This window comes from Camelus dromedarius, chromosome 2, assembly GCF_036321535.1.
Source record: "Camelus dromedarius isolate mCamDro1 chromosome 2, mCamDro1.pat, whole genome shotgun sequence".
Lineage (NCBI taxonomy): Eukaryota > Metazoa > Chordata > Mammalia > Artiodactyla > Camelidae > Camelus > Camelus dromedarius.
Window position 1 is genome coordinate 43,912,500 of NC_087437.1, and position 19,178 is coordinate 43,931,677.

Below are 19,178 nucleotides of genomic sequence, written 5' to 3' on the forward strand. Positions count from 1 at the left end.
TATGATGTTGTTTGTATCAGTAGATTGTTTCATTTTACTTCCTAATAATACTTCTAAAAACAAAACAAGTTAATTTATCCATTCTCCTCTTGATGAATATCCTAGGTTATTTCCAGTTTTGGGTTGTTAGGAATGAATATGTATAAACATTTAATACAGGGATTTCTATGGATGTATATATTCATTTCTTTTGGATAATTAATTAGGAATATAAATTGCTGGGTCATAGGGTAGATGTATATTTCAGCTTTTAAAAAACTGACAATTACACTTATAGATTTCTACCTAAAATATGCATAACTCACTTTCTCCTTCTACTTCTTCAGTAGAATTGGGACTTTGTGGTTAGTTCTTTACTACTTGGCTATATGACTGTTGAATTTAAAGCCCAAGGTTTTCCTATTTAGGGATCAATTTGCTTAATAATTCTTATATTAATTAAGAATTAATTAATATAAGAATTATTAATTAATTAATTAATTGCTTAATAATTCTTATATCATAAAAGATTATAATTAGTAGAAATATGTGATTGCTTTGTCTGATTTTTAAAGTTGTTAGCTTTGGTGTTAATTTGGTGCAACAATGGCCAGATAGTACAGGGGGAAATCTGGTTAAGTATCTTAAGGAAAATTCTCTGCTGTGAAATTTGCAAGTTTAGCCACAGTCACTAAAGTTATATATACATTGTATGATCAAAATTATGTAGTAAGTTTTTCTTGGAGAGGGGGAATGTGCAAGAAAAAGGTAGATATGCATTTCAGCCATGTATTCATCCATGGATTCATTTATTCATTGATGTAATGCATATTTACTAGATGCCTATCATGTGCCAAACACTGTGCCAGGCAGCACATATACAAGGTTGAACAAAATAGGATGAACTCTAGGAGATCATTGTCTCGTAGAAGAGATGGACATTAAAGAAGCAGACATGTAAATAAAAATATTATAAAAATTTGAAGTAAGTGCTATGAGGAGGAATTGTGTGTGAAATGTGAGAGTCCTGTGGGTGGAGATACTTGTGATTTGTAAGGTATATATTTACTTTGGGGTTTGATCACTGTGAGGAGAATGTGGAGTTATACCTTTAACATTTGTATAAAGTCTGTGCTCTTCTAAATGGCAGAGTATTTTTGAGTTCCATAAAAATTAATATATAAGCATGTGACATGGAAGTCATTATATAATACATAGTTTCAAGTAGTTTTGTGATCATATACATTTACTGTTGAATGCATAACAGTTAGGCTGAGAGATCTTTACTTACTTACATTAAACTTCTTTACTATTCTCACCTAATTTTAAGCTTAAACAAACATTCAGGGAATGTGGCCATTCTGTAGTTTGGTTAATCACTTAATATCTTTACTGCTATCCTTTCAATAGAACTTGTTACATACAATATATCTATCATAAGATTTAAATGATAGCTTGTTCCATATCCTAAAAAAAACCAAGTAATTATGTTCTCATTTTATTGGTATGCCATTGCCTTTACAGTTATAGTCAAAAGCATTCTGCAGTGTGGAATATAATATAATCTTAATCTGGAGAGACAGGTTTATTTATTTTTTTTCTACTAAAGAAATCTGAAATGCCTGTCATAAAGAAATTATAAAAACATTTGAGCAGATATTAAACATTACAGAGAGCTTTACGATAAATGCTCACATTTTTCTTGGTGACTCCTGTATAATTTAGCTCATGATCAGATCATAAGTCTGAATAAAACAAAATAAAGTATCTAGATGCCTAAGTATATATAATGTAACATATTTGATTAGAAAAATCTGAATAATGGTGCATTAAAAAAAACTTTATTCTTTGCTCTTATTTTTAAAGCAAACATTTGGGATTTAAAAACACATTTTCAAAGAAATAGTTATTTGAGAAATGTTAGAAGATTATAAACAAATGTTAGAGTTTACTTATAATGATATAAAAATTGTATTTATTAATCTGCCAGCAGATGTCAAATATAAATAAAAGCAATTATTGGAAAGACTGAACTCAAAGTATGCAGAGACTAGAAGGGCTAATTGCATTTATATCATTTGTCAACCAAGGATATTTGTCAGTTTGCATGAGGTAGTGTGGCTAGAACCTAAGAATAAGATTGTGTAAATTCTGCCAGATCCTTGATTGACCTCTGGATTCTACATAGAAGGCTATGCTCCAGAAGATACGGTAGAAAGCAACAGCTGGAAGATTAAAGGAACTTTGCAGAGATTTCAGATGTTGCTCAATGCAAGGAAAAAAAGAGTTTTAATTTAGCAAAGTTAACTATCTGCCAGAATATAAATCAACCTCTTTTAAGGATAATAATAGAATTCAGAGTTTATAATGTATTTTTCACAATATACACCACAAAATAAAAATTTGCAAGATGTGTAGAAACAGGAAAATATTAGGTGTAATCAAGAGAAAAACCATACATAGAAGTTGACTCTCAGATGAACCAGGTGTTGAGATTAGCTGAAAAGATTTTTAAAGCAGCACTTATGATTATATAGAAGGGTTTAAAAAAATAAACTCCTAATGAGTGAAGACATAGTTTCTATTTCTCTGCTATGATTCTCTGTGTTTTTATAGTGGAAATTTTAGAACTAGAATACAAAATGAAAAATCCACTGAATGGGCCCAAGAGCAGCTTAGGAATGCAGAAAAATGGTCAACAAATGTGAAGATAAATCATCAGGAATTATCCAATCTGAGGGACAAAGAGAATAAAAAGAACAGATTTTCAATGACCTGTGGAACTATTGTTAAGGGTCCAACATATGTGTTATTTGTTGTCTCAGAAAAGGGGGAAATAAATAATGGGACATAAAAAGTATTTGAAAATATACTGGAACCAAAAGTCTCAAATTTTGTGAAAATAATTGATTTTCAGATCCAAGTAGTTCAGGGCATCCTAACAGTATAGGTAACATAAGGTATACCACACCTAGGCACATCATTGACTAACTCCTGAAAACGAATATAAAAGGATTTTGAAAATAGCTAGAGAAAAACATCACATTATGTAAGGGGAAATGTGACAAATTATTGCTGACCTGTCATCTGAAACAAAGGAGGACAGCAGACATCTATCAAACACAGAAAGAAAAAAATCTGTGAACCTCAGTTTTGTATCAAGGGAAAATGTTCTTTGAAGGTGAAACAAAGATATTTTCTCATAAAAAAAGATTGAATGGGTTTGTCAAGAGCAGATCTTCACTATAATGAATGTTAAAGGAAATTCTTCAGGCTGAGGAAAATAACAGATGGTAACTTTGATATACAGGAAGAAATGAAATGTATCAGAAATGGTAACTATGAAAGTAAATATAAAATATATTTATTCTTCTCTTCATTTCTTTAACAGTCATGTGAAAGCATAAGGCAGTCTCTTTATAATTTAAGTTTAGTCAGGGTACCAAAGCCATCAACATTAATTATATAAATAAAGTTTCATCAAAACTGAAAATTCCAGTTATCCAACGACCCCATTTATAGTGAATAGGTAAACTTTGAACTAGGAAAAAAATGTTCACAATGTTCGAATTATATACTTGACAGAGGATTTGTTATCCAACTGAAAAAAAGATAATTTAAAAAAATCAGCAAAAGATACAAACCTATACTTCACAAAGAAAATTATGCACATACGCACATATAAATAAATAAAATCAATTGTCAGGGAAGTAAGTTTCAAATCATAACAGTAAAAAACAATACAAAACAATAAAAAGCAAAGACAAGTAATAAGAATGTTGAACAGCTTTCTAGATACAGTTTTGCAAAAAATCATCACAGTGACTAGGTACACACACGTGAACATTTTTAATCTCACGTGTACTGCATGGTAAGTCACTGCTCAGATCTGTAGATGGCTGCATGACCTCCTCTTACGCAGACAAGGTTTGCTTTGCTGAGGCTAGACAGTCCATATTCTCTACTCTATTTTGTGATAATATGTCTACTGAGAGGAAAAAATAAATTCTTTTTTTTTCTCTTAAAGATGGTGAACATTCCCAGATATCTTAAAGCCAATTAGTTTGAAAATACACACTTATATACCAAGGTGTAAATTAGTTGCCCTTCTGCCCACATAACTTAAAGAAAGCAGAGGGATGAGTCAGCTTTGTGTTTCTCAGGAACATCAGGGGGCTTGAGGGCTGAGAGGATGGAGCACTTAATGCCATTTGTAAGTTTTTCTGATTGTCACAGATTTGTCCTGGCTGTGTAAGGAGCTAACCTGTGTGGAAGTCAATTTGCAAATCATGCTAATCCTGAAAAAAATGAATTCTGAGAAACTTCAGAACTGGCACCTGAATTAATCAGTTTTCAGTGTTACTGTTAAACTAATTTAAGACCAGACTCATGATTGAGAAGTAAAAGTAAAAAATTAAAATTATAGCACCGACCATCTCTATATTGGTTTTCATTCTTTCAAGATGTATGCCACACATTTGATCTATATCTAGTAATTTTAAACATTAAAATGTCAGTTTTTAAGCACGTTTTTACTCTTATGAGGATAGTGCTGAACTCTGAATAATTCACATTAACTTTGTTTTTGCCATAGTGGTGATGCCCTTTATCTATTTTTTGGAAAAATACTATATTTATCCTTAGTTTTAAGGTATATTACCTTTAAGAGATAGTTAATCTTGATGGGTGACTCTGAGACAGCTAATATATATTTTCTCTTTAAGCAAGTAAAATCCAAAGAATCAAAATGTTAAATTTTAGATATTAAATCTAATTTATGCACAGATCATTTCTTTATTTTCTGAAATAATTATTTTTACAGTTAGTACTGAATTCATCAAGTGGATAAGTGAGACAACTTTTATATCATTGGACTTTAAAAAATTTATTGTTTTAAATCATTGATGGATCTTTAACACTTTTTCTACAAAAAAAATGTAAAGATATAAACACAAATTGCAGAAATGTATTAACAGAAAAGATTCATTTTCCAAAACATTTTCTGGAGTAGTCATGATAACAAAAAGTTACACTCTTAAACATTTGTAAATTTTTTCATGTGGAAAGGCTTTTAGTTCTTAATAATTGCTATTTTCCTCTCAAAATTATGTCAAAAATATTTCCAAGATGAGAAACAAATACATGGCTTATTTTAGTGGTTTTCATTAGGAAATACACTTAACTTTCTAAAAACAAATCTATGGCAGAATAGTTGTCATGTAATAAACTACACACAAACTGTATAATTTGTGAAGTTTTGGCTCATGTATACATCTGTGAAATCATCACCACAGTGAAGGGAATGACTGTGTTCATCACTCTTTTTAATCCTTCTCTCTGTTACTCCTGTCCTACCCTCTTGTTCCCAGGCAACCACTGATCTGTTTTGTGTCTCTATAGTATTCTCATTCTTTCTCTCTCTCTCTTTTGCTTCTTTTATGCCACGTAATTTTTAAATTATTTTGAGGTTCATACATGTTGTAGTGTATTTCAATACTTTTCCTTCCTATTCCTGAAAGTGTTACATTGTGTATATATTCCACAATGTGTTTATCCATTCACCTATTGAGAGCCATTTGAGTTGTTTTCAGATTTGGGTCATGAATGTTTGAGTACAGGAGTTTTATATGATCATACGCGATCATACACTTCCATTTCTCTTGGGGAAATACTTGAGTGCAATGGTTGTATTATTTGGTAGGTGTATTTTGACTTTTTAAGAAACTGTGAATTTCTACCAGCTATATATGTAAGAGTTCGATTTTCTCCATATCTTCACCTGAGTATTTTTAATTTTGTCCATTTTGATAGTGGCAGTGGTGTCTTGTTGTTGTTTTCATTTGCATTCCCCTAATGAGGATGTTGTTGAGCACCTTTTCACGTGCTTATTTGCCATGTGTGTATTTTCTTTGGTGAAGTGTGTAAATAGTTTTGCCCATTTAAAAACTGTGTGCATTTTCTTATTATTGACCTTTGAGGATTCTTGTATTCTGGATGGAAGTACTTTCTCAGGTATATAAGTATTTTATCCTGGCCTATGACATGTCTTTAATCATTCTTTTAAAGTGTCTTTCAAAGACCACAAGTCTTTCCTTTTGTTGAGATCTAGGATCTACTTTGAATTTCTATATATGGTAAAAGTTACTGATCAAGTTCATTTTTTTGCATATGGATATACAATTGTATATTTATATGGTAAAAGATCCATTTCTCCACTGAATTGCCTTTTCCCTTTTGTCAAAAATAATTTGTCCATATATTTGTGGGTCAACTTCTGACCTATTCTCTTCCACTTTTCTATTTTTCAATTTTGATGCTAATAAACAGAATCTTGATTATTGTAGCTTATAACAAGTCTTGAAATCATGGAATGTTAGTCCTAAAATTCTTTTTTCCCAAAGAAATTGGCTCTTGTAGGTCCTTTAGAATCAGTTTGTCAATTTCTACAAAATATCTCCTGAGATTTTTATTGGAGTTATACCAAATCTATTTATCTATTTGAGAAAAACTGCATTTTAGCAATGTTGAATCTTCTAAACCATGAGCATAGTCTATTTATTTATGTCTTTTTTTAATGTAAACTGAGATTACATCTGGTAAATTTATTATTTTAATACATTAAAATACTGAAGTATAGTCAGTTTACAATGTGTCAATTTCTGGTGTACAGCATAATGTTTCACTCTTATGTATGAATATATGTATAACATATATTCATTTTCATATTCTTTTTCATTATAGGTTACTACAAGATATTGAATATAGTTTCCTGTGCTATACAGAAGAAGCTTGTTTATCTATTTTGTATATAGTAGTATTTGCAAATCTCAAACTCCCAATTTATCCCTTCCCACCTGCTTTCTCCCCGATAACCATAAGTTTGTTAACTATGTCTGTGCGTTTGTTTCTGTTTTGTAGGTAAATTCATTAGTGTCTTCTATTTTCTTTTCTTTTCTTTTCTTTTTTTTTAGATTCCACATATGAGTGATACATGGTATTTTTCTTTCTCTTTCTGGCTTACTTCATTAGAATGATGATCTCCAGGTTGGTCCATGTTGCTGCAAATGGCATTATTTCATTCTTTTTTATAGCTGAGTAGTATTCCATTGAAGAAATATACCACAGTTTCTTTAGCTAGAGATCTGTTGATGGACATTTAGTCGTCTGTCAGTGGACTTTGTTTCTTAGATCAGTTTTAGGTTTGTTGTGGGAGGAAGTTTCCCCTCTACTCTTTTTGAGTTCTGGTGGCTAGAAATCGACACAAGACAGATTAACAGGAAGAGCAGAAACAAATTTAATTCGTGCACATGGAGATCTCATAGAAATAGGACCTGAGAAGTTGCCAAAGCAGGCAGCTTTTATGTTTTTTAGAGAAAGAAACAATAAATTTGAGAGGAATTGGCAGGACAAAGGAACTAAGGTTTAGATGATTAATTAGTAGAAAGATAGCAAAGTTTGGACTTGGGTAGATTAGTGAAGAAGTAACAAGGTGTGTTTATGTAGGCTTTTTGGCCCTGAAGTCCCCATGTTTCTGGTGATACAGATTATCTTTCTACCATTACCTTACCCGTGCCTCCCATAGAGACAGGGTACCTCTCACATGGAAGATTTATTTCCTGCCTTCAGGGAGACAGAGAAGAGGGCCAAAGTGTCCCTCCTGAATCAGCCATTTCTGAAGTAACTGTAATTAAAACAATCAATATACCGCTGAGGCGTATTTTGGTGTGGTTCACCCTGGACCCCGACAGTTTCATAGCAAAATTGAGCAGAAAGTATAGAATTCCCTTGTATCCTCTTGCCCAAGCACTGCCTCTCACACTGTCAACATCACCATAACTTTTTAATCGGTTTCTTTTTGTATTTCTTTCTTGTATTTCTTGTGCACTGGCCATTATTTCTGCAAATATTTTTTCTGTTTCATCTCTCTCCTCTCCTTTGAGAAATCCCATTTTATGTGTATTAGGCCACATCCCACAGCTTGCTGATGTTCTATTCATAACTTTAAAAGAAAAATCCTCTTTTCTCTTTGTGTTTAATTTTGGAATTTTTTCTGTGGCTATGTCTTCAGGTTACTAAAATTTTCTCCAGCAGTGGCTAATCTACCATTAATTTCAATGATTGTGTATTTTCACCTCACACATTGTAGTTTTCATTTTTAGATATTTGATTTAGGTCTTTTTGTTTATCTCCCAGGTCACTTTAACTTCAAAAATACTTAAGAATTTTAAATGTGATTGCAGATACTGTTATATCTCTACTGTTTCTGAGAAATTGAACCTTATGTTTTACAGGGGAAAGGATTACTTTCACCTGTAGTATATGTGTTTTCAATTCACAATAAATTTTCTTTCCAGTAAGAAAATAAAGGACTCTTGCAGGGCTCATAAAAGTTAATCTCATTTAGGTTCAAAATACTTTAATAAAAAATCAAGAATTAAAATCAAAATACATTGATACTGATAGAACTATTTATCTAGAAGTACAATAGGTAAGAACTACATATTAAAAGTACAAGATTAGAGTGATTCTTGTTTATTCCTACTTTTCTATTTTTTTCTATTGTATTTGTATGTTTGTCGACTTTTTTCCTCCCATTTTAGAGATCTGAATGGAAGGGTGTTCATAATTGGAAGGGATTTAGGAATAGTGCTTGCTGTAGTCACCAAATAATAAATTTTGTTAGCTCCTTTGCATTGTATGTTTTTTTTTATCATCAATGAACAGATACGTGAGAATTTAGGAAGTGAGTGATGGCACAACAGAACAATGAAGACAAAGATATGATAACAAAAGATAAATAAAATTGTAACCTATTGGAATTTGGAATAACCAGAAAATACTTAGCCTTATTATGTTTGAGAATATTTTTAACACTCAAATTATTTATAAGAAGTTAACTTTTTGGTGATAATTGCTCATTCTCTTTGAAAAATCCACAATTAAGACACTTTTTGTGGGAATTTTTCTTAAGAGGCATGATTGTTCGAGTTTAACTGCATAAAAAGTGTGACAAATAAATTATTTTATGTAGGCTTTCTTTGAAAAAGGGAAATTTTTCTACTTGAGACATTAAAAATTTATATCATTTCTCCTTCCAGTTAAAATACTAAACAATTTCATTACTTTTACCTCTATTAATTTGACAACTGTAATAGTGTAAGTGAAATTTACTAAAATGAAAAGTGATTTACGTCAGAGTGTTCTGCCTGTGTTTCCTCCAAGAATTTTAAAGCATCTGGTCTTACATTTAGGTTTCTAATCTATTTTGATTTTATTTAATAAAAAAGAATGAAATTTTGCCATTTGAAGCAAAATGGATGAACTTGGAGGGCATTGTACTAAGTGAAATAAGTGAGACGAAGAAAGACAAAAACTGTCTGATGTCACTTATATGTGGAATCTAAAAAAATACAACAACTAGTGAATATAACAAAGAAGCAGACTTGCAGATATAGAGAACAAACTAGTGATTACCAGTGAGGAGAGTGTAGGAGGGAGGGGCAGTTTAGGGGTGGGGGAGTGGGAGGTATAAACTACTGGGTGTAAGACAGGCTCAAGGATGTATTGTACAGCACAGGGAATATAGCCAATATTTGTAATGCCTGTAAATGCAAAGTAAACTTCAAAAATTGTATTAAAAATTTAAAAATTGAAAAAAAGCTGAAAAAATAAAATAAAAAGTGAGCTTTTGAAGGGATATAACTAATTTTTTTCATATTTTTATTTAATTCCATCTAGCATTATAATTCCGAAAGGATAATTAATTTTCTTTGCTTTTCTCACTTTTACCCCACTGGTTTTTAGAAGGAATTCTGACTCATGGTAGAAGATGAGGCTTTTAAAAATCATGTTTATTGTTTTCTTTTTTTTCCTCCTGTCTGTCTCTGTTCTCTTAGATTTAGAAGAGGAAGAGAGAGTAGGAGAGAGAGGGAGAAAGGGAGACAGAGGAAAAAAGAGGATTAGGTGGACGAGGCATATATTAAGGCTCTAAAGGAGGAGTACTTAAAAATAAAAATAAACAAAAAAACAGGAAATATTTCTTTTTTAAAAGATAAAAGAATTAGTCATCTTAGGAAAAAGCAAAACTTACTTGGATTTTCCATGGTCATTTTTTTTTTTTTCCATGCTTGTATCAAATGAAAGAACCTCCATTGTGGGAGACAGAATGGGTCCGAGAAGCTCTCCAGTCCTTTGGTCCTTTTGCACATTAGTAGACTATGGGGATGCCCTCAAAGAATTCCAAGCCAGGAGATAAGAGAGGAGGTATATTTACTCATACTCTTATCTGAACTCCTTGTGTGCTGGAAGTTAAGGCTTTCCTTACTGTGTGTTATAGGTCAGTTTTTTCCTAGGCTTTCTCTTTCATTAAGTGATACTTAATAGTTTTCAAAGCTAAACCAATACAATAACTTCCCCTTTATAGTTTTTACACAATACTTTGTAGCACTTACTGACCTGGAGTTGGAATCCACTATAAAGTGTTATGGAGGCAAGGCATCTGAGGGGTAAAGAAACACCACCTCTAACAGAAATAAAACACTAAACATGTCTCTATGCCTATGACAAAACACATTTATTAAGCATGTTATTAAGAACATTTATTAAGTTATGTGCTACGGACCATGCAAGGTGACATGATATATAAATGAGATAATCTACCAATGCTGCCTTGATCTGTCTGTCCAATAATCATCCAGTTAATTACAGTTTCTGTCTCTTTCCTTCCCCAGTCATACATATATCCTAAGAGATTTGAATTGACCAATTAATTTGCTTTTGCTTATTTTACTTCATTTATCATCTGTTTAGCATGTGCAAACATTAAAATTATATCTTTTAAAATATTATCCCATATGCTGATACTCTAACATAGATTGTCCCTTTTGACACCATCTTCCCTTTTGACACTTTACATGAAATTTAATATGATTTTGCTGAATTTCTGAGTAATCAGCTAACTAATGATTCTAACTTTCATGTTTAGGGGGGCCTAGCAATGACTTTTAAAAGTATGGAAGAAAATATTCTTTCTTTCATTGATTCTTACATTCCTTCTGTTTCTGTTAGCATCGTTTGCCTACTCCCTGGCTTTTTACTCAGCCTTTAAAATTCAGAGGGAATGATTTCTAGGCATCATTTCTTATGTGCAGTTTTTGATATCACCCACATCACAGCTGCCCATTAAATGAATTTGCTTTTCCCTGACTCTGAGAAAAAGCACTATCTGACTCAAACAACTTGTGTGTCAGAAGTCAGGACTACTCACAAATGTGGCATTCTTCCAGGCAGGGACTTTACAGAGATGGAATTAATACCTGGTCACGTCATTAACAGGGGAGCACCTGATCAGATTTTGTTCATGATCTAGGAACACTATGTCAATGATGGGCAGTAGAGTCAATACCTGGCTTTTAAATACACTGCATAAGAGACTCCAGAAATCAAAATCTTATATCTCAAATCTCAGGTTAGACAGAATTGAATTGGAGACCCCAATGCATAATTTAAGTTTTGAAGACAAGTGTTGAGGATTAGATATTGTGCAGTGCTGATAAACTACTTACTTCTTGCCTGGGCTAGTTTCGTTTGGTATATTTCTAAGTATAAGGACTCTTGTCCCCCAGACATCTTAAAGGAATTGTTTAGCCTTAGAAAAAAGCATCTCTTTCTCACATATCCCAAAACCCATTTTATAAATATACAGAAGAGATATTTTATAATTAAAAAGTGACAATATCTTAATAAGATTTACTCAAGTTTTATAATTGTAGGAGTTTTGATTTGATATAAATTTGAGGTTATTAGCATACAACTGAACTGTGTAATGATTAAGCATACCAGTTATAATATAATATATAACAGTTACTAAGACTAGTTACATACAAAGTTACAAAGTTTTTACTTTTTGCTATTTTCTATACAAACAAGAAGGCAAATTTCTGTAACTTGTTCTAAATGAGGATGAAGGAAAGATAGACCTCAATAATAATGAAAATGAAGTTTAGACTATATGCAAAGGGCAATGGGAAGGGAGAGGAAGGTTGTGGAGGCCAGAACAAAGTGGTAGTTTAAAAGAAACAAGTCAGACTTGTTTAAATGTAAGTGAGTAAAGCCTTATGTTTGTGCCCTCCATCAATGTCCCCTGTATGAAAGTGAGAGCAAACAGTTTTAAGTGCATAATCCATTTGAGTTTACTGTTCAGTCTTCTGCATTGCAAATATATCAGTATTTAAAATGTAAAAGTTTTTCCATGTAATTCAACTTAACAATTATCAAGGAGTTACTTGTACATAAAAGGACACACATTGTATGTGTTCTGAGTGATAAGAGGTCAAGTCTAAATGGCTGTTTACTTGAAAGGCTTATAAGCTCATAGGATTCATTTTGATGAGTGCTCCATCCTTATACCTCTGGCCCATAGTCCTGTCAGTGTCCTAGTGTTGATTTTATCAGATACTCAGACTCACGCCAGTCACATGCCTAATGAAAAAAGTGTATGAGGCAAACTTGCAATTTGTTTATTGTGTTAAGATGGAGGCTATAATCTTTTTTCTGGGAAACTTCTTCCTTGGTATTGGTTTATCCAGAAAGTCCAATAAATGCTCAGAAGGCTTCCTGGGAATTAAAGAGTTTGGGTAAAGGTGTGCAAGTTTTCTTGTCTTGTTTTAATTTAATTGTTTTTTTTTTTTTCATACTTTCAGAATAAGTAAAATATTTACATGGTTTACAAATCAAACAATACAAAGAGGTGTAGAACTAAATGTCTGCTTCCACCAGTCCCTCATCTATCTAGTCCCTCAGTCACTGCCATGATGACATTTTTACCTATTTTTTCCCTTGGTTTTTAACGCATAACAAGCAAATAGAAATATATATTCTTACTGTACTGGTATGGCAGCATACTACAGACTGTATTCCATTCCTTATATTTATCTTTTAACAACGAACCTTGAAGACATTTTTTCATTTCTAAATAGAAAGTGGCATTATTTTTAAGAGCAGCATAATATTCCATTGTATGTTAATTTGATCAGTACCTGTTGCTGGGTATTTGAGTTGTTTCCAGCCTTTTACTGTGACAAAAAATTTTGTTCATGTATCATTTAGTACATTTCAAGTGTATCAGTAACATAAATCCCCAGAGATAGGATTTTTGGGTTGAAGTATATTGTGGTTTTGATAGTTATTGCCAAACTTCCTCTCTGTGGTTGTGCTAATTTATACTATTCCAAGAAATATGTAAGATGTTTTTTGTCATCCCATAGCCAAAGCGTTTAAGTGTATGGTCAAATCTGGTATTTTTGTCAATTGGTGTATATGGAAACAATATATTAATATAGATGACAACTGCATTTTTCTAAGTGAGGTTGTATGCCTTTTCATATATTACCTTTTCATATATTTTAGAGACACTTATTTTCCTTCTAGTTATTTGGTAGATAATTTTGTGTGTATTTCACACAGTTTGAATGAGGCCTGAAGAATTTTCCCTGCCAACAATTGAACAGACTTGTCTGGTAACATAAATGTATCTTTCCTAAGGACTTATTTTTAGGTGGACAATTCTGGGTATATGTTCTCCCTTTTGAGTGTTTCGACTGCTCACTCTTAATGCTGTAGGGCAGTTGACCCGGTATCTTTATGTTCACGGTTAATTTTTCCCAAATAGGGGCAGTAGAATATTTCTGCTTCTGAATTAAAATCAGGTTATTATACCCAAATGTCTTGACTGATTTCTGTTTATTTCTAAATTCCTCATGGCTAACTTTATCATTATGTCTGGATTTACTAGTTTTAACTCTGAAAGGACAAATTTGCTCTTATATTTAAAGTATTGACAAGGAAGGGAACACTTCACTATTGCTGCCTGCTGCCACCAATGCTTTTATATGCAAGCATAATAGTTTTTTTCAGTCTTTTAGATTAAATATACATTAGATATTTTAAATCTAAAAATTTTTGTTTATAAATAAAATGATATGGCTTGACTTCCATTATTAATTACCAAGATGTGTTGATCTTTTACCATCTCCCCCCAGTTTGTTCTGCTCCTCTAACTGTCCTTGGGTTAATTAACCAAAATCAAGAAAGTGGTATAAGAAACAAAGTCTGTTCTATCTTCTTTATTTTTTCTAGTTGAGAGAGTATGCATATTATATAGTCTAATTTTTTCCAATACTTTCTTAATTATATTATAGAGCAGTTACTTTCATTCATACCTATCTGTCTGTCTGTCTGTCTGTCTATCTATCTATCTATCTATCTATATCTTCTTGGCACTTCTTTCTTTCTCTTCCTAAAATGTACTTAGTATTGAGCATTTTCTGCGGGACATTGTACTGGGTAGGCACTCTAGAGGAGTTCATCATCCAAGGATAGAAAAGTATGTAAAGTTCTTCAGAGAAGGTTGGCTGAACAAGGAAATTTTGAGCTGAGCTTTGAATGATAAGTGGGGAATGAAGGGTGAAAAATACTGAATGTGAAAGGCACAGAGAGTTGAAGAATTATAGCTTTATTGGCTCAAAAGTCATTTGGATTAGATAGATCATAGCGTGCAAAACCTGGATAGGTGCATCCTTAGGTGTCAGGCTAAAGCCACAAGGAGCTGTTGATGGATTGCAAATAGAGTGACACAATCAGATTGGCATTTTAGATAAATCTAATGGTAGAGGGAAGGATGAATAGGAAGATGGCAAAACTAGAATGGAGAGATCTATAAGGATGCAAAAATTTAAGCCAAGAAAAGATGGAGACTTGGAAGTAAGAAATGGTAACAGACTAGGAACACAGCATGATTTGTTCACTGATTCAATGTGGGAGTGAAAGAGAAAAGGTGGAGCATAGAATTATTCCCAGGCTGTATTTTGAGTCACTGTGTTATGACAATCAACCTGGAAAGAGAAGACACAAAAATGGATTTGAGGAAAAAATTTTGAGTTTGACTTGTGGGGTGATGAAATGGGAATGGCATGTAGTTGGTTGCACACAATTTTGTATAGCTTGACAGAGAACTGGACTGCAGATTGAGATTTGGCAGTCATCCATATGTATAGATGATAGTTGAAGTCGTTGGTACTGACCAGGAAGCATGAGGTTAGACCCTTGCATCTCTACCATTACCACATATATATTTGATGAATGAATTATTTTACCTCTTGAAAAGCAGCAGCAAACTTTCAGAGGGACTATGAGGGAGATGGAAAGAAAATTTAAATAGAATTCTGTTATGGAAGCCAAAAATCCAAATAATTTTAAAAAACAGTCTTCAAATAGGTTAAATGATAGAGAAGTCAGGTATTTGGATTTGGCCATTATACATGTTTATGAGTTTATCTTTTATCTTAGATGTCAGGGACCTAAATTTGAAGTGATGTACCCTCTGACCTCATTGTTTACAGTCTAGTGGGAATAGAAGTGCAAATAGTTCAATAACATTTATTTTAATGAAGGGAAATTATATAGAAAGTATGAAACAAAATTTGGGTGGGGTCAGGGAAGATTTCAGAGAGAAGGTATATTTTGAGTTAACACTGAAAAGACAGTTTTCTAGTACTAGAGAAGCAGATGGGATGATAAAGTTAAAATAATTCATTCATGCATGCAACAATGTCATTTTCTAAAAAAACCTGCAAGTAATTCAGCATCTTTGGAACACAAATTCTTAGTAGTGAGTGTGAAGATAATTGAGAAAGGAAGGGTTCAGAGAGAGAGGAGAGTCAACATATAGGATATAGATTTGATTTTGTCATCAGTAAGGAGCTTTGAAAAATTATGGTTTGTTACAATTAGTACTATCCAACAAATATTTACAGACATCCTAACCCCCCTTTCAGGCACATGGTAGTGTTGCACTTCCTGAGTCTTCCTGGTTGGGTGGAGCCAAGTGATACTGGCCAATGCATTGTAATGCAGTTCATCTCTGTACTTGAACCTTAAACACAAATGCAGAATTCTCTAGAACTCTCTGTTGTCTCTGGCACAGTACTGTGGCTACTCCATTGCCTGGTTCTCTGAGTTACTACCTTGAGCAGAGCCTCCTGCTGAACCACAATGGACACATGTTACAAGCCACAAATCTCCACTGTATTAAGCTATGGTGATTTGGAAATTGTTTCTGTTGCACAATGAAGTCTATTATGATTAAAAGAGATGGATATTAAAGATAATAAGAAGGTAGAATCAACAGGATATTGTAATTTACTGAAAGTACCAGGTAAGAGGGAGAAAGAGAAATATAAGCTAATGAATTGTATAAAAGATTATCCATTGGATTTTGTGGTTAGGTTGCCATTTGTTATCTTCAGGAGAGTTGTTTCGGGGCATGATGGGGAAGGAAAGAATGTCAGTGGACTATAGAGTAAATGGGCAGTGTTGAGATCAATAGCTTGAAAATAAACTAGCTGACTGTGAAATATCTGAACTTGAGAAAGATAAACATATTTGCTTTTATTTCAAGAAAATTCTGCAAGCTGTATTACCAGAGAGTGAAATTAATATATGATAAAACAACAACAACAAAAGAATTATGGCTACACTTAATAGAATATACAAATAGCTTTGGGAAATGAATGATTCTCATTGGATAATAGGAACTACAGCCATTTCTGCTTTCCTTTACAAATTCTATCTTTATATGGCATTTATATGAAGATATTCATCATTTATTTCTAAGAAGACTTCAGTTTTTGTTTGATTGCTTTTCAAAACATTACTAGTTTTCTACATTTATTATTTTAAGAAATGAAACAGACAACATCTAGGTTCCATTTAGCTAATGCGAATATAATTCAAGCTGTAAGATAGACACGCTGTTCACTGTAGTTGTTCTGCAAAGGCAAGGAAAGCCATATTTACATCTTTCTGATTGTCACCTGTAAATGAAACATAATGACTTAATACAATGTTATTAAATAGCAAGCAGTTGAGATAACACTAATGCAAAGTAATGGCAAAGACCAGCATAAATCCATAATATGGTAAGTGTTGCCAATTATATGATTTTATTCTGAATCATATATAACCTATCAAACTGTACCTGTGTGCACTTTTAAACATGCTGCTTCATGAATAATTTTTTTCTATTAAGTTCTTTAAATCTTGAATAATCACCATAGTACCATGCCAGTCTTTTTTTTTTTTTTTTTTTTTTTTTTTAATAGTGTATGTGGAGTCTTGACCCATAAAGATTCTGGAAAGCAATACATCCTTGCAAGGATGAAGCAAGATACTTCAGATACCCGGAAAAGTAACATAAGTTGGTTCAAAGTGGCTTATACATTAAATATATAATGACAGTTGTCAAAATATCTATTGTGGAATTGTATTAACATAGACTCTATTCAAGGTTAAGCATTTACAGTAAGTGTTTTATTACAGCAAAAGCTGCACTATACTCCGTAGGGTCAAATCTGCAAGCATTAAATTTCAGCAATTGCCATAATAGAGGCATTATGATAATGTCTCAGCCTCTTGGGTACACAGAGAGTTTGCATGCTATTATATTTTTCCTTTTCCACTCTTTTAAAGCTTTTGTCCACACAGTACTTGGAAAAGCAAGGATTTATGTCCTTCCTTATTTGAATATTTAGAACTTGATTTCAAAGGTTGAAATGAACATAATCTAAGAAAAAATAATGGCATATTACAGAAAGAGGAATACTCTTCCATCTGTTTCTAGATCTTCAGACACAAGAGGACTGCTCTTTATCACTAAGACCACATCTATTTTTTTCTGAGTCCCACCTTCAAAATTAATGAGTGGCCAAATATTTTATATTTCCCATAGGTAAGCTTAAACTCAGTTATTCTGTCGCACTATTTTTTCCTTGATTTATTATCATTATTTTAAAAAAGCATAACTGAAAAAGATACTATCTTTTATCATATAAGTTAATAGGCATAATTACCATCAGCAGGATGCTTACAGTCTAAGATAAAAAATACAGTTCTTAAGAATTGGTATTGTGTGATAGCCACATATGTAAGTGTTTTAAATCTTTTATTTACTGAAGTTACAGCAAGAGGAATATGAATCTATTATTTTCTTTGCTAGACATCTGGAAAATACACAGTTCTGCCTAACTCTTGCAACTTGCCCTACTCATCTAAAGGGATATTCTGATTCCATTTTTTTTTTTTATTGTGACTTTGTAATATCAGTCTCACCCAGTAAATGTATTATGGGTTTGGGCTCTAGTTTACATTTATTTGTTTATTTGTTAAATAGTTTGCATTTTAAACGAGTAAGTGAACAAAAGTAGTTGACCCATGTTTTTAGTTACCTTTTCTTTAATGGCTGGAATGTTCAAAGTTTATAGATATGCTCAAAAAGATTATCAGTTATGTTTTTCAGAAAGTGCATTAGATCACTTTAGTTTCAGAAAAACAGCATCAGAACTTTATCTGTTGACATTTTTTAAAAAGTTTCCTTCAATTGAGTATTCTCATCTGTTGGTTTTTCTTAAATTGAGTATTTAGGATTTCTTAAATCAAATATTTAGGGGATTGGACTTATGGTTTAAGATAAAGCGTAATAAAGCCAATAATACAATTACATAATTAAAAAAAAGTTGATCAAAATCTTTATTAGATTATCAGTAGTATTTGTATTATGGTTGGAAGAGGCTAATGGAACAGGGGTCCAACTACTTATATTCCTGTCTAAGCCTTCTGAAGGCTAACTGTGTAAAATCACTTGAAAATAAATCATTTCTGTGGTATGGCCCATGAATTTGAGTTGTTTTCTTGGCTGCCTGTTTTCTAGTTAGTCTTAAAAGACATGCAGTCTAAAATCATATACATGTCATCTTTGTTCCTTAATTTATCTGTGCCCAACGGTAAAACCGGCTTCTCATCTCTGTAAAGAAACATTAGGAATGAGGAAAAAGCAGTCTCACCTGCCCCCCAACATATAAATATCTCTGAGAAGGGTATAGAGACACAAACTTGGAAATGAATTTGGGATGTTCTTGAAATGCAAAACTGGTCACTGGGTGAAGACTACAGTGCGCAGGATAGAACAAAACCAAATGAGGTTGGAAAGTTTGGCAGGAGCAAGATTATGTAGAGCTTTGTAGGCCAGACTTACGAATTTGGATTTTTATTTTAAATGATACTGGGACTCACAGGAGAGTTTCAAATAGGCAGTTGACATGCTTTTATTTAAATTTTTAAGGGATTTTTAAAAGATCTCTCTAGTT

The 19,178-nt window shown here is 32.5% G+C and overlaps 1 protein-coding gene and 1 long non-coding RNA gene across 5 annotated transcripts in view; one reads left to right on the plus strand and one right to left on the minus strand.

The window, feature by feature from the left end:
* NAALADL2 (N-acetylated alpha-linked acidic dipeptidase like 2) overlaps positions 1–19,178 on the plus strand; it is a 1,176,025-nt gene that overhangs the window by 106,667 nt on the left and 1,050,180 nt on the right. The window lies entirely within an intron of this gene.
* Positions 16,751–19,178, minus strand: part of LOC135322719 (uncharacterized) — a 28,471-nt gene continuing 26,043 nt past the window's right edge. Inside the window, exon 3 of the long non-coding RNA XR_010383490.1 lies at positions 16,751–16,850. This is a non-coding gene — a long non-coding RNA (uncharacterized LOC135322719). The remainder of the gene's footprint in view (positions 16,851–19,178) is intronic.